The sequence below is a fragment of the Cupressus sempervirens genome, chromosome 1 (assembly GCF_028749045.1).
Source record: "Cupressus sempervirens isolate cs-2001-9-10 chromosome 1, ASM2874904v1, whole genome shotgun sequence".
Lineage (NCBI taxonomy): Eukaryota > Viridiplantae > Streptophyta > Pinopsida > Cupressales > Cupressaceae > Cupressus > Cupressus sempervirens.
Window position 1 is genome coordinate 777,325,770 of NC_143118.1, and position 15,093 is coordinate 777,340,862.

A 15,093-nucleotide genomic window follows, 5' to 3' on the forward strand; every position below is an offset into this window, starting at 1 on the left:
ACATTTTCTCCATTGAGAAAGCAAAGATTGCAAATGCCACCACTGGTTAAGCATGTCAACCATTGGAAGATGGGGCGAGAGCCATCTGTAACCCATATTGGGCTTATAATTGGCAAAATGGAGTGGTAGGATACCACTTCCAATCATGCCACCAAGGCCAAACAGACTAAATCCCCACCTTATGAACTAGGTGCACAGGGATGGAAGATAGCAGAAGGTCAAAAGTCTGTTGATCTGTACTCACAAGGTGGTACTAAACTTGCATATCTACCCATAACCTAAAACTCATGGTGACTCTTGAAAAGAGATCCTTAGGAGTTTGGATGCCATGTTTGAAAAAACACAAAGCACTAGCACCTTGAATCTTGGCGAGAGGAGTACCCTGAATTGCAAACAGGGGAGACCACCAAACATTTTGTTGATTCAAGGAGAGCCCATTGCAAAACTCATCTCCAGCCCAATGAAGCCACGACTTAAGAGCTTCCTAGGCTTTCTAGGTACTCTTAATAACAAATGAGCCCTGAATGGCCACTAGTTCATGCATGATGAGAAGGGTTTTTAAACCAATCCCCTTCCACGTAGGCCCGTTAACAGCGAAGCCGAAAGAAATGCAGTGTCTTACTAGAATCTTCAAAGCTTTGTCCCTAGAAATTGCTTGGATAATCCATTTTGCACAAAGAGCAAGGCCCTATTTTCGAGTGGAAAGTAGGCCAAGACCACCAGACTCCCTTGGGAGACAACAAAAATCCCAAGCAACTCTATGGAAACCATGATGTTTAGAACTAGAAGCCTAAAGAAAATCTCTAAGGAAACATTCCAGCTCGAGATAGGAAGCTTTGGAGGGCACCCAATAGGAAGAATAGTACACATGAGTGGTGGCCAAAATCTTAGAACAAATATGGAATTTACTAGCCAGAGAAAGTGGCTTGGAGATCCAAATAGTTGAGCTTTTTGTTAATCTTGGTAATTATAGCATTCCAAAGCTCCATAGGAGAGGCATGGAAGGCAAAGGGAATGCCAAGAAAGTAGAAGATTTTCCCGTGAGTAACCCATATCCACTGGAATTGGCTGAGCCAAGGTGGAGCTGGCCAAAAAGACTGGTGGTAGTAGAGCATTTATGCCATTTGATGGCAGAGCCAGAGGCTTGACAAAAGGTGTTCAGACAATATAAAGCATTTTTTATGTTTTCTTCATCCTCAAGAAGAGTAAGAAAGGAATCATTAGCAAAATGACCATTGACTAACTAGGAGGAAGATTCAGGCAAGGGAATGCCACAAACCAGCCCTGAAGGCATAGAATGAGCTAGCAAATAGCCAAAACCTTCAGCAGCAAGGACATAAAGCACTGGAGCTAGAGGGCAACCTTGCCTAATTGAACGAAAAAGTTGAAAAGTCTCAAATTGTAAATTATTGATGGTAATGCAAGCATTAGCATCACCAAAGAGCATCTCCATGGACTAAAGAAAGTTGGGACCAAAAACCTGAGCCTGAAGCATAGCCAAGATGAAGGGCCATTCAATGCGATCATAGGCTTTAGCAAAATCTATATTTAAAAAGATAGGATGTTGCTTGGACTTGCGAGCCCATTCCATACCTTCCCAGATAGCAATGATGTTGTCAAGAATATATCTAGACTTGATGAAGCTAGTTTGTTCAGGCCGCACAATTAAAGGCAACATGTGCCTGATTTTGAGAGAGAGTGCGTTGACAATGATCTTATAAGACACATTCAGAAGGGTAATGGGCCTTTGATTGCATTTTTCCTTAGGATCTCCAGCTTTTGGTATGAATTTGATATTCCCTTTATTTATTATCGCTCCTAAGCTTTTAGTATGATATGCTTCAAGATAGACTTTGTGCAAGTAAGGACCTATTTGTTCCCAGAGGTGTTTGTAAAATTCACAGGGAAAGCCATCACACCTAGGAGACTTGTCATCCACCACGGAGTAAACTACCTCTTTAAAGTCTTTGAGGGAAAGAAGTTCCTCACAGAAAGCATGTTGCTCAACTGCAAGGTGGTTTGGAGTAACATTGATACACTTTCTGAGAGCTTCCTCCTAAGAAACCAAATTTCCCTACAAAGCAAAGACATTATCATAATGATGAACAAATGCTTGGAGGATGTCAGGGAGACTAGATAGAACAACCATTCCCTATTTGATATTTTTAATCTCAACATTGATACGATGGGACCAAAGATCTTGAAAGAACTCCTTCGAGGCTTTATCACCAACCTCCAACTAGTGGAGATGGGCCTTGATTTGAGCTCCACGAGTAGCATAGTTGTTAGCAATTTTCTTTTCATGGTGAAGCTTGGCAAGGTGAATTTGCAAATCCACATCAAAGGATCTGAAAGTGAGAGCCTCAAAGGCTTTTTATAGAGCAAGGGCATTGGCTTAATAAGAGTGTTTCCTAAAAATTTCCAGCTGGTACCCATAGATGCATAGAAACTGAGCAGTTTTGGTAATGGCATCCCCGCTAGGATGGCAAACATGGCTCCAAATTCCAAACACATTGGATGTGTGAGATGGTGGAAGCATGCAGAAACATAGACATGTTAGGGAAGAATTGAGACTTGGCCACCTTGGGGATAATTGTTTCCCAAGAAATGAAAAAAAAGATGGGATAGTGGTCAGATAACATCACATCTATCAGGGGAATGACAGGCAGATCTCAATCTTCAGAAAAAGAGAAAAAAGATTGCGTAGAGATCATAGCACAATTGAGATGTTTTAAAATGTGGTCAGAGCTAGCTTGAAATTTGGACCAAGTGTGCCAGACCCCACTACCTTGGCAGCGATTTGTATTGGGATCAAAAAGGCTAAATTTATTTCACATGTAGTATCAGGCTTCTCTTTCCCCAACTATCCACTGAAGGGGCAGAATGCCATCTTTGTCAGATGCCACCTCAACCATATTGAAGTCCCCACACATGACCCAAGTAGCAGGAGGCAAGTTGTTAGCTAGCCAAACCCACATCTAGGAGATTTCCACAGCATCATTAGAGGCATAAAAATTAATGACTCCAAAAGAATGATTGTGAATGGAAAGAAAAAGCCAAATAATTCTATGTGTGGGGTTAGAAACATGTGAAATAATAGTAGAATAAAGGTGAGGTGATAGGAGAGTAACTACACCACCTCGACCAAGTTCATGCTAAGAGGAAAACATAATGCCATCTTGCCAAATGATGTGACACGCAACAGAAAGCATGAAACTTGAAATCTTAACTTCTTGCAGGTAGAGAAAATCTAAACTACCAAGTCTATGATGGGTGTCCTAGACATGGAATTTTTTGGGGAGGTCTACAAGCCCTCAAACATTCTAGGAGAGGAAGTTCATGAGAAATCTTCCATATCATCCTCATCCTCAAGAGAGGAGTAGCTATTCTGCAAGAAGGTAGAAATCGGGTGGAAGTCAGATAGGAAATCTTGTGACCTTATAGCCTGCCATTTCACTTTTAGTATCTCTGAACATCTAGGAAGACTACGAGAATGCCTTGTTGTTGATGGAACGATGGAAGAAATTGCAAGAGGAGCACGAACCCCAACCAAGGTAGAAGCCCTTGTGACTACCTTAATCCCCTATGTACTAGCAGGGTTTGGAACCTACGAAACCCTCAGAATAGGCATTATGGAAGCTGCTTGTGTCCCCATGCTAGCCAGTGCAGACACTCCTATGGGAATAGGAGGAACCATGGTGATCACCGAATAATATTGCTTGAGGGACAATGGATTCAAGGGAACCTTGCCCTTGTGCCCAACAGTAACCCATTCATCCTTTTTTCCTTCGATCTATTTGGCAAGCACTTCTTTACGCATGGGCTTGACCCTAGGCGTAGCTAGAGGGCAATCCTTGATCTTGTGTTCTGTAGACTGGCACCTATAATAGGTGTTAGGTAGATTCAAGTAAAGCAACTTTTGGAAGAAGGTTTGAGCTCCAATTTGGATTTCCACAGAATCCTTGACATCTTTGGAAAGGTCAACTTCGATGCAAATGCATCACTGTGGTTAAGCATTAAAAAAATTCTCAGGCTCCTTGGTGACAACTTTACCAAGGGCTTTGGCAATGGACTCAATGAAAGGCTAGCATAGCAAGGGAAGACTTAGAAACTCGACCCACATAGGAAACCTAAGCTTTTTATCATCTAAGACTATGAAGTCTCGGGACCATTTTTGGAAGACAAGTAGAGAGGAATGCTCAGACCAAGGTCCGTTCTTAAAGACTGTGTCTGCTTGCGACGGGTTAGCGAAGTGAAATAATAAAAAAACCTTTTGTAAGGTTTTGCATAGCATCAAGGTGGACTCCATGAGGAGTCTAGTATTTGTTAACCTAGTCTTGGAGCATAGCTTCAGGAGGAGTCCTACCAACAAAATAACCTATCAAGGTATGTTTCTCTAACTAGTCATAAGCAACATCAAATTCTTGCAAAGGAAGGATAATGTTAGGATTACCTCATGAAAGACCTTCGAGACAAACTTGTGTGGACATTTGTTCTGAGGCAGCGCCATGGCAATCCAAAGCAACAATCTGAATACTAGAAATAACTGGTTCACCACTGACTGAAGCCATTATATCCTAACCTAAAAGCTCCCACAATAAATGTGGTTTGACAAGTTGTGCCTATAGAAGGAAAGCTAAGACAAAGAGTTGTACACAAGAAAATTGAAAGTTCGCATGAAGCAAGAAACCCTAGAAGAGAAAAAAACCTTGACTACCCCTATCTCCTCTTTGAATTTCCTCAAATCTATGAAATCATCCATCTTGTATAATATATTTTGATTATTAAATATTCAATAATTCATTTGGTAATTACATACTTACTGACAAACTATTTTTATAATAAATTTTTATTTTTATTTAGAAAGATTGATATACTAACCTTGCAACACAATAGTAGCAGCATTGTACTAGCCAACATTTGCATTCATGCATTAATAGATAAGCTCTCTATATCATATTATATCTCTAACCCTAGACCTATCCCTCAAAATTCATTCAAATTGACACTGTGTACCTAGAACTTCCAACAAATTAGAAGCCCTAGACTACACTTGTTACATTCTAATCATATAGTTTGTAATTCCACATAAAACTATGAGCAAGTTCAAAGAACCTAAGGAACATCTCTAGTTAAAAATGAATTAGAAATGATTTGATATGCCTCCTAAGTAAGGTGGATAGAATCAAAGAACAGATATTTGGAAGCATTAGGGCATGCAAAGGGACTCAATTCATTGCATAAGAAGGAAGTTTCAAAGGTGCCTGTCCCATAGCAACCCCTTGCAATCTCTTCAAACCCTGCCATGTAACATAGCATTGCAAGATTAGACATAATTCTAGGCATGATGGCATTTGTAAAACATATAGCCATAATGGCATTTTTATTGTTATTAGTCATGATAATGCAAAGTACCAAATACCATATTTTCTAGGATTTGCAATGAACTAGGAAATCAGATTGTTATAATCCAAAGAAACAATTTGAAGCCTAGGAAAATCAGATTTGAGTCCATCAATCATGGCATTTAATCCTGAATTGAACCCATCTGTAGCTTGGTTTATCTCTTCATCACATGCTCCTCTATTCAGAAGGCTTCTGAGTGTTCTCTCTACTGGTAGGCATCCTAATGGTGGAACATTAATCAAAGAAAATCTAGTGGCACCCAGATTGTATAATTCCTACACAATTCATACTAGCAAATTAGAATTCATTGAAAATATGTGTGGAAACAATTAAATTGAAAGAGTAGAGACAAGTTATAAGCATGCCTTGATATAATCTGTGTAAGAATAAAAGAAAAAATCTATATACTCTTGAACAGTGAACTAAAGTGGACGAGTTGGGAGTGTGAAGTAGTTGACAATGAAGTCATTGGTGCCAATTGTAACGAAAAATATTGTATTTTTTTATTATCGTGGTGGCCTTTTCTTCCCATATCAATGCTGAAATTCTCCTTCTATAGTCTTGAAAATATTCAATTTTTTGCCAAATTGGTATCACATTCTACATTCATGAACACAAATCCAGCTTATAAGTAAAATTATGACAAGAAACATACATGAGTTGCACAACCATTATAATACAAATGTATCGAGTTCGTGTGAAACATTATAATATGTAATGTAGATGCCTACATTTATTTGGGCAGTGAGATTGTCTAAGCCAGTGCCAGATGATCCAAAATAGATGCCAGTTAGTAGATCTTGGGCATTGAGGTTTGGTTCAAAATATGGAGGCAACAATTCCTTGATTCCAAGTCCTTCAACTATAATCAAAAGTTAGAATTAGAAAATGGGCTAAGGAAAAATCAAACCAAATTTAAAAAAAATTATTACTTCTTAAATCTTCCCAAGCTTTCTATTGTCTCTAATTATAGATCATGAATGTGATCTAAAATAGTGATGAAAACTATTATATTAAAAAAAAATTGTGAGCTTTCTATTGTCATCTTTGATTATAGGTCATGCATGTGATTATTGTTAGAAAAAATAAATCACAAATTTAAAAAAAATTCTCGACACGTGAAGGAGCCGAGTGACAGTTTTGCTCGGCACCTTAAGGAGCCAACTGACAGGAGGGTGCCAAGTGAGATCAGCACCTGAAAGAGCCAAGTGAGCTCAGTACCTAAAGGACAACTCAACACCAATGGATGTTGAGTGAGCTTGGCAGTGTGGATGCTGAGTGAGCTCAGCTTCAACTGTAGAGTTAAAAACACAAATAAGGACCAAGCCGAGTGACCACGTTTATAACATAAATATTTTCACTATTAAAACCAAAGAGCCAAAACTTAAAATATTCAACAACAATCTTCTTAAGTGCAATGTATAGAGTAAGAACAACATATTCAAGTATGCCTACTTGCTTTCTATTCAACTTTGATTAAAACCATTACAGAATCTGGGAGCATTTGGCTTCAACTAGAAAAACCCTAAAATAACCCTAAATATTCAAACTGATGAAACTTCAATTTTTAAACTTTAAAGTTTTAGCTCTAATGGCTGCATACAATAATGCTTGGAGCAATCACTACCTCATAGGTCAAATCAAGCAATAAACTACGTACTTATAGAATGACAGGTAGAAACACGTGCAACTACATGCACAACAATGATTCCTTCTGTCTCTGCAATGACTAATCTTCTGATCACTTCCTGTCTTCTTTCTCTACTCTTCTACTCTCTTCAACTTTTCTCTATCTAGTCAAATGAATCTGATCATTTCATTTTGTCTTCTAACCTAAAACATTTTTCCCTCTCATTTTTCAAACTCACCTACTGGCATTAATTTTTTTGGGCGTTCTGCAATCCGTCAGGTGGTAGGTGGGTGTTTGGCTCCAAGGGCAAGACAACCACCACATTAAATTCCAACACTCCCCCTTTGTCCCAAGCCAAAAAAAACAAGGATCACTGTTGATCCACATCAACTACACCAAGACACTCTCTTAGATGTACAAAAGTTCCAATGCCTAATGGCTTTGTGAAAATGTCTGCTAGCTGCTATTCCAACTTACAAAATTCCATTTTGATATCCCCATTCTCCACCAACTCTCTAATGAAGTGATATCTAATCTCAATATGCTTGTTTCTACCATGGAAGACTGGATTCTTGGACACTGCAATTGATGAGATGTTGTCACAATAAATTGTGGCTCCATCCTCTTGCCTTTCATTCAAATCTATCAAGATCCTTCTTAACCAAATAACCTGACATGATGTTGCATTTGCTGCTATATATTTAGTCTCTATTGTAGATTGAGCAACAATAGGTTGCTTCTTGGATGCCCATGAAATTTCACCCAATCCCATATGAAACATGTATCCGAAAGTGCTCTTCCTATCATCTAAACTTCCAGCCCAATCACTATTAGTATACCCACCAACTTGAAACTATTTGATGCAGTATAAAAACTTCCAAATCCCTTGGTACCATTCACATACCTTAGGATCCTCTTTTCCACTTGCCAATGGGAATCCTTTGGTGTTTCCATAAATCTAAAAATCAGACTTACTGCATGCATCAAGTCTGGCTGAGTTGCAATCAAGTACATTAAACTTCCAACCATACTCTTGTATAGTATTGGATCCACTCTCTTGCTAGAGTCTTCCTTACTCAACTTTAGACCTACTGCTATTGGTGTGGGGGCTTCCTTACTATTCTGCATTTTGAATCTCTCCAAGATCTACCCTGCATATTTTTCTTGAGAGATGAAGATGCCATTATGCATTTGTTTTACTTCTATGCCTAGAAAGTACTTCAAGAGACCTAGGTCTATCATTTCAAACTCATTTTTCATGACCTCTTTGAACTCACCAATTAGAGCCTTGTTATTACTAGTAAAAATCAAATCATCTACATATAAGACAACAACCAACACATTTCCATTTGCTGCCTTGATGTAGAGAGTAGGCTCCCATTGCTTTTGCTAAAGCCATTTCTCATCAAATATGAGTCAATCCTATTGTACCATGCCCGTGGAGCTTGCTTGAGCCCATAAAGAGCTCTCTTCAATCTATATACTTTGTGTTGTTCACCTGCAACTTCATAACCAGGTGGCTGCTCCACATAGACTTCTTCTTTCAATATACCATTTAGGAAGGTGGACTTCACATCCATTTGAAATACCTTCCATTTGTGCTGAGCTATAATTGCTATGACAACACACACTATTTTCATTCTTGAAATCGGGGCATATGTCTCATCATAATCTTTGCCATATTGTTGTTTGTAGCCCATGACTACTAGCCTTGCCTTATGCTTATCAATTTTGCCTTCAGCATTGCATTTGGTCTTGTAGATCCATTTCACTCCAATCACTTGCTTCTTGGGAAGAAAATTAGTTAGCTCCCATATCTCATTCCTTTTTATAGCATCTATCTCCTCATCCATGGCCTTACATCATTTCTTCTCGTTAATAGCTTCTTCAAAATATATTGGATCACTATGAGAAAATAATGCAAAATTAACACTCATCATAATCTTCATACCTTTCATCTTGGTATATCTCCCTAAGATTCTTGGTATTTCTTGGTAATAGGGAGGAGAGTGTGGGATCAAAATCTTCACTGCTGCTACTTTGCCGACTAACTCGGTCTTCATTGTTACTCAACACTGACACTTGGTCATGCCTAGAGAAGCTCAACAATGATCGAGGTTGCTTGCCTTTTCTTCTATTTTCTCCTTCTTCTTGCTATTCATCAACATCCTCTTCACTCATAATTGGCACTTTACTTGAGGTGCTAGGTGATTCATCAGTCGGTCCATACCATGACTGATTTTCAAGAAATTCTACATCTTTTGAGAGAATCATCTTGTTGTTCAATGGGTCATACAATCTATATGCCTTTGATTCTGAGCTGTACCCTATGAAGATGCACTTCACACCTTTGTCATCCAATTTTTGCCTTTGCTCTTTAGCCACATGTGCATATGCAACACATCCAAACACTCTTAGGTGTTCAACTATCCATCTTCCTCGTGGCCATGCTTCCATTGGAATTCTATTAGGGACAACCTTTGTAGGACACCTATTAATTAGGTAAATTGTCATTGCCACAGCTTCTCTCAAAAATTCAATTGGGAGACCTTTCTCTTTCCTCATGCTCCTTGCCATTTCAACAATGGTCATGCTCTTTCTTTTAGCCACTCCATTCTGCTGTGGTGTATAGCTAGCTGTGAGCTCTTTCTTTATACCATGTTTCCTACAAAAATTTACAAAAGAATTGGAGGTATACTCCCCTCCTCTATATGATCTTAGGACCTTGATATAGTGTCCACATTCTCTTTCAGCCTGGGCTTTGAACTCAAGAAACTTATCAAATGCTTCAGATTTAGATTTCAAAAAATAAACTCATGTCTTGCGAGTGAAATCATCAATGAATGTCATGAAATAAGTACTCCCCCAAATGGAAGTAACTTGCATAGGACCGACTAGGTCAATATACACTAACTCTAATGGATATCTAGCCCTCCCAGAATTTTCAGAATTAAAGGGAAGCCTATGTTGCTTACCCAAAATACAAACTTTACACTTGTCACATGAATTTCCTATTCGTGGCAAACCTTCTACCATTCTTTTATTTGACAAAAAATTTAAACTAGCATAGCCTAGATGACCATACCTAAGGTGCCATAGCCGTGAGGGTTCTTCAATCACACTCCTTAGAGCTGATTATGTGTGAGGTGCAGCACAAACTTGAGATAAGAAACATGTCTCTATCCTCAAGGAAAACATTCTATTCTTTGTCATTTGAACTGCTGCAAGTAATTTTTTGCTCCCATCCTTTTCATGAATGACACACATGTCATTCTCTATCAGCATTTTATATCCATTTTGAATAAGCTGAGCAATGCTCATCAAATTGTGCTTCATACCAGGGGTAAAATACACATTTTATATTTCTTGCTTCTCACATTGCTTGGTGTGGACCATAATAGATCCTTTGCCCACTACTGGTAGAGTTCCATTGTTACCCATTTTAATCTCTGATGCAGGAGCATCTAGAGGTATAAGGGCAATCTTGTGTCACCCAAAAAAAAAAAATGTACTTAGACTTAGTTTCTGTTTCATGTCTTTACATTTTTGGATACCCATTTGGGTCAAATAAAAGTTCCAACTCTCACAGTTCAACTATCAGTGTGCTAGAAAATCTTGAAAAAATAGGAGCATGCAATTTGGCCATCATTTTGGTGATCTAGAATGTGTGAATTGGCCAGATGAATGTAATTGTGATTTAGAGCATTCCAGAAAAAGAATCAGGTCAAAAGGCCCCACGGTTTGAAAGTTATTGCAGTTTTTCAAGTTTTGAAGACCTCCTAAGAATGCTTCAAAGTCAGGTTAGGGGCATTAAATGACCTCAAAAAGGGCTGAAAAATGGAGGACAATCTAAGCTTGTCCATAGGGCTATAGAGCGCTTCGAGAGCTTTTCGGAAATATAAACAGTTCATCAATCGGAGCTACGGTTCAAAAGTTATGCCTCCCGAAAGTTTGGTTACCGTTTCTAGATTCTTCTAGATTTGCGCCAACTTCTACCGTAGCTTCCAAAACCTTCTATTTGGTCGGTGGAAGCCTACTAGCACTTTATAGAATTTAATCCTAGTCCTTAACCCTCTGGGGTCTATTTAAGGAGATTTTTGGCATTCTAAAAGGCAGTTTGGAGTGGAGTTTGAGAGGAGGTACTGTAAGGAGAAATTATCTCCAAATTTATGCTATTGTATGCCCTTAGGGCATGTTTTGAAGTTTATTTTCTCTGTACTGTTGTACTAGCTTATTTTCCCAGTTAATATAATTTCCCCTTTTCTATTGTGTCCATTTTGTTCTTGGGTTGTGTCCCCATCAATCTCAGATTTGAAACTCTTGTCAATGAATGAAAACAAGGTTTCATTACCAGTTCCATTGTTACCCATTTTAATCTCAGATTTGAAACTCTTGTCAATGAATGAAAAAAAGGTTTCATTACCACTCATGTGGTTGCTACATCCACTATTGAGGTACCAAACCTTAGGGCTTCCTTTTTCACCAACATTACACATGATGAAGGCAGTAGCATTGTTTCCACTTCCCATGTTCACATCAGCCACATTTACTTGTCCTGACTGATTATTTTGCTTCTTCCAGCATTCACTTGCACAATGCCCATACTTATGACAATAGTAGAATTCTACATTACTCTTATTTGAGTTTTAATTTTTCTTACCTCCTTTTGAAGTATTTTATGAGCTACTTGCTCCATCTTCTCTTCTTGAGCTTTCTGCTGCAGCATTTCTTTTTCCTCCATTACCTCGGCCTCTGCCTCTAGAGTTTCTACCTGGGCCATTTCTTCCTCTCCCCCTTCCTCTTGGATTTGACTAAGCCCTAAATGCTTTCTCTCAGGAAGAAGAAGATGCAGATCTATTGATCATATGCTCATGGGTTTGAAGAGTACCCATTAACTCATCCATTGTCAAAACAGTGAGGTCTTTTGCCTCTTCTATGGTCATGACCAAATTGTCATATTTATGAGGTAAACTCCTCAATATCTTTTCCAATATCCTCTGCTCTTTATAGTCTTCTCTGTTTGACTTCAGTTGATTAATCACATTGGAGGTCCTTGAACTGAAATATGCAACTGATTCATTTTCCTTTATCTGAAGGTTATCAAACTCCCTCCTTATATTCTGTAGCTTTACTGTACGAACTTTATCAATCCCCTTGAAGTTCGTCTCAAAGATATCCCATGCTTCCTTTGCATAATTTGCTACTGCAATCTTGAGAAATACTATCTCTGTCATTGCTGCTTCAATAAGACTTAATGTCTTAGCATCCTTCCTCCTTGACTCTTTCAAATGAGTCTTTTGTGCATTTGTGAGAGCAACATACTAAGTTGGGTTAGTCACATCATTGAACCCATTAATCAAAAACTCCTATAAATCATTTGCAACCATTATGGTCTTCATCTTCTTTGCCCATGTATCATAATTTTGTCCATTGAAGGGTGGTGGTTGCCGCTATATCTTTTTTGCATCTCCTGCCATGTTAAATATCCCAAAAAAATTGCCCTAACTCATTATGGATGTGGGGCCTCAAAGCTCTGATACCATATTAGAAAAAAAAAATCACAAATTTAAAAAAATTTCTCGGCACATGAAGGTGTTGAGTGATAGTTTTTCTCGGGACCTTAAGGAGCTGAGTGGCAGGAGGGTGCCGAGTGAGCTCAGCACCTGAAAGAGCCCAGTGAGCTCGACACCTGAAGGGCAACTCGACACCAATGGATGTCGTGTGAGCTCAACAATGTGGATGCCAAGTGAGCTTGGCTTCAACTATAGAGTTAAAAACACAAAAAAGGACTAAGTCGAGTGACCAGGTTTATAACATGAATATTTTCACTATTAAAACTAGAGAGCCAAAACTTAAAATATTCAACAACAATCTTCTCAAATGCAATGTATAGAGGAAGAATAACAGATTCAAGTATGCCTGCTTGCTTTCTATTTAACTTTGATTAAAACCATTACAAAATCTGGGAGCATTCGGCTTCAACCAGAAAAACCCTAAAATAACCCTAAATATTCAAACTGATGAAAATTCAACCTTTAAACTTTAAACTTACAGCTCTAATGGCTCCATACAATAATGCCTGGAGCAATCATTGCTTCATAGGTCGAATCAAGCAATAAACTATGAACTTACAGAATGACAGGTAGAAGCATGTGCAACTATAGGCATGACAATGATTCCTTCTGTCTCTGCAACGACTGATCTGCTGATCACTTCCTTTCTTCTTTCTCTGCTCTTCTACTCTCTTCAACTTCTCTCTATCTGGTCGAATGAATCTGATCATTCCATTTTGTCTTCTGACCTAAAATGTTTTTCCCTCTCATTTTTCAAACTCACCTACTAGCATTAATTTTTTTTTGATGTTTTGCAATCCGTCAGGTGGTAGGTGGGCATTTGGCTTCAGGGGCAAGACAACGACCGCATTAAATTCCAACAATTATATGAAGATAGGGGTAAATTCTGACATCCTCTAATTGACTGTAAATGATTTTTGGAGACTGTAACACCAATATTTCTCTATCCAAAGCCATTAGATCCTTAACTACTAAAATTTGCAAAGTCCTTATGAAAGTAGAGACAATCCTAATCTTCAAGATGCATTCTAAAAGGTGGAAAACTAATCCAAAAACAATTATATTATAGCACAATTTAATCTAAAAACAATTGTATTATTCCCTGTAAGTTATAGCAATCAAATGTCATTAACAATCTTAAAACAAATCATACCAAATTTACTTCAAAACAACAACAATCGTTACATTACTTAAAAATAAAATTTTGAACACTTGCAAGAAATTTTTTTTTCTCTTCTCAAAGGAAAAATATAATTCACATCTATGAGTTAAGATCTACCAAACATAGAATAGCTAGGGATTTCATATTTATTGTAAAGTTGCAAGAAAAATGTGCAGGTGTGGAATATATAGATCACCAAAGTAGTCAGAGAGGAGCTTTCCATTGGAGAACCTTCCCGTGGGAATGTGATATTCGAAATCCCTTCCATATGGAAGAAAATCAGCAACAGTTGTTGTAATAATAAAATCATTGTTTCCTGTATCTCCGTAAGAGTCGCCAAACATAAAAATAGCAGGCACTTTCTGTCCTCCAACAAACAAAATGTAGTCACTTCTATGATAAACAAACTGGAAACTACAGAGCCCGAAATGAGAGATTCTGCCCTGGATTTCATTACTACTTTTAAAGTGCAATCTTTGATTTGTAGTAGAATATTTAACTTGGCCCTTTTCTGAGGTAAACTACCAACAATGGAAGGCAATAAATACAAGCTTCTACAAGGCTCCCTTTCTATAGGCGACAAATTTAAGTGAACGAATAATGAATGGATAATGAATCTTTGAAGGTTATGGGTAATGGCATTAATGAAATGAGAAATTAATTTTAAATCTTATATGTATTTTGAATAAAATGTTTGGGATGTTTTACTATTGAGGATTTATTTGAGAATTTGGGTTAAAGGGGAGAATGAATTAATTAATTTTGAGGCTAAGGTTATGTTGAAGAACATAATAAGTTGGTAGGAATGGAGAACAGGATTGTATATTGGGAATAGGAATGACTATTCCAATAACAGCGATTTTTTAGAATGGGTATAAGCTCATTTTAGAGACAAATAGACAACTTATTCCAAACTTTCTATACCTATTCCAGCAACGGAACGGGTCTTAAAGGATGGAAAAGAGGAACATGAATTATGGAAGAGTTCTAAGTAGGTAAGTAGGTTAAGTTTATTAAAGAATGAATAAAAGTTCTTACCTCATTTTTGAAATGATTAATAAAACTATACACATGTGTTGTGTATGACCGGTGAATTGTGATTTTTAAGAAAAGTTCTTTCACCTTGATGCAAAAGATTCTCATTGGCATAAATGTAAGTAGGAAGATGATGGTCTTAGACGAATATGGTATTTGAGATTTTGTAAATTTGTATAAAAGAAAATAAGGTTATGATTACAACTATTCTAAAAAAACATATATAATAGTTAGTTAACAATGTACAAAATTATATTGGTGACAATGACTCCACGGCTACAGATATA

The 15,093-nt window shown here is 37.8% G+C and overlaps 1 pseudogene; it reads right to left on the bottom strand.

The window, feature by feature from the left end:
- Positions 1-5,106: 5,106 nt before the first annotated feature.
- LOC149580181 (GDSL esterase/lipase At4g26790-like) lies at positions 5,107-14,225 on the bottom strand (annotated as a pseudogene).
- Positions 14,226-15,093: the final 868 nt, after the last annotated feature.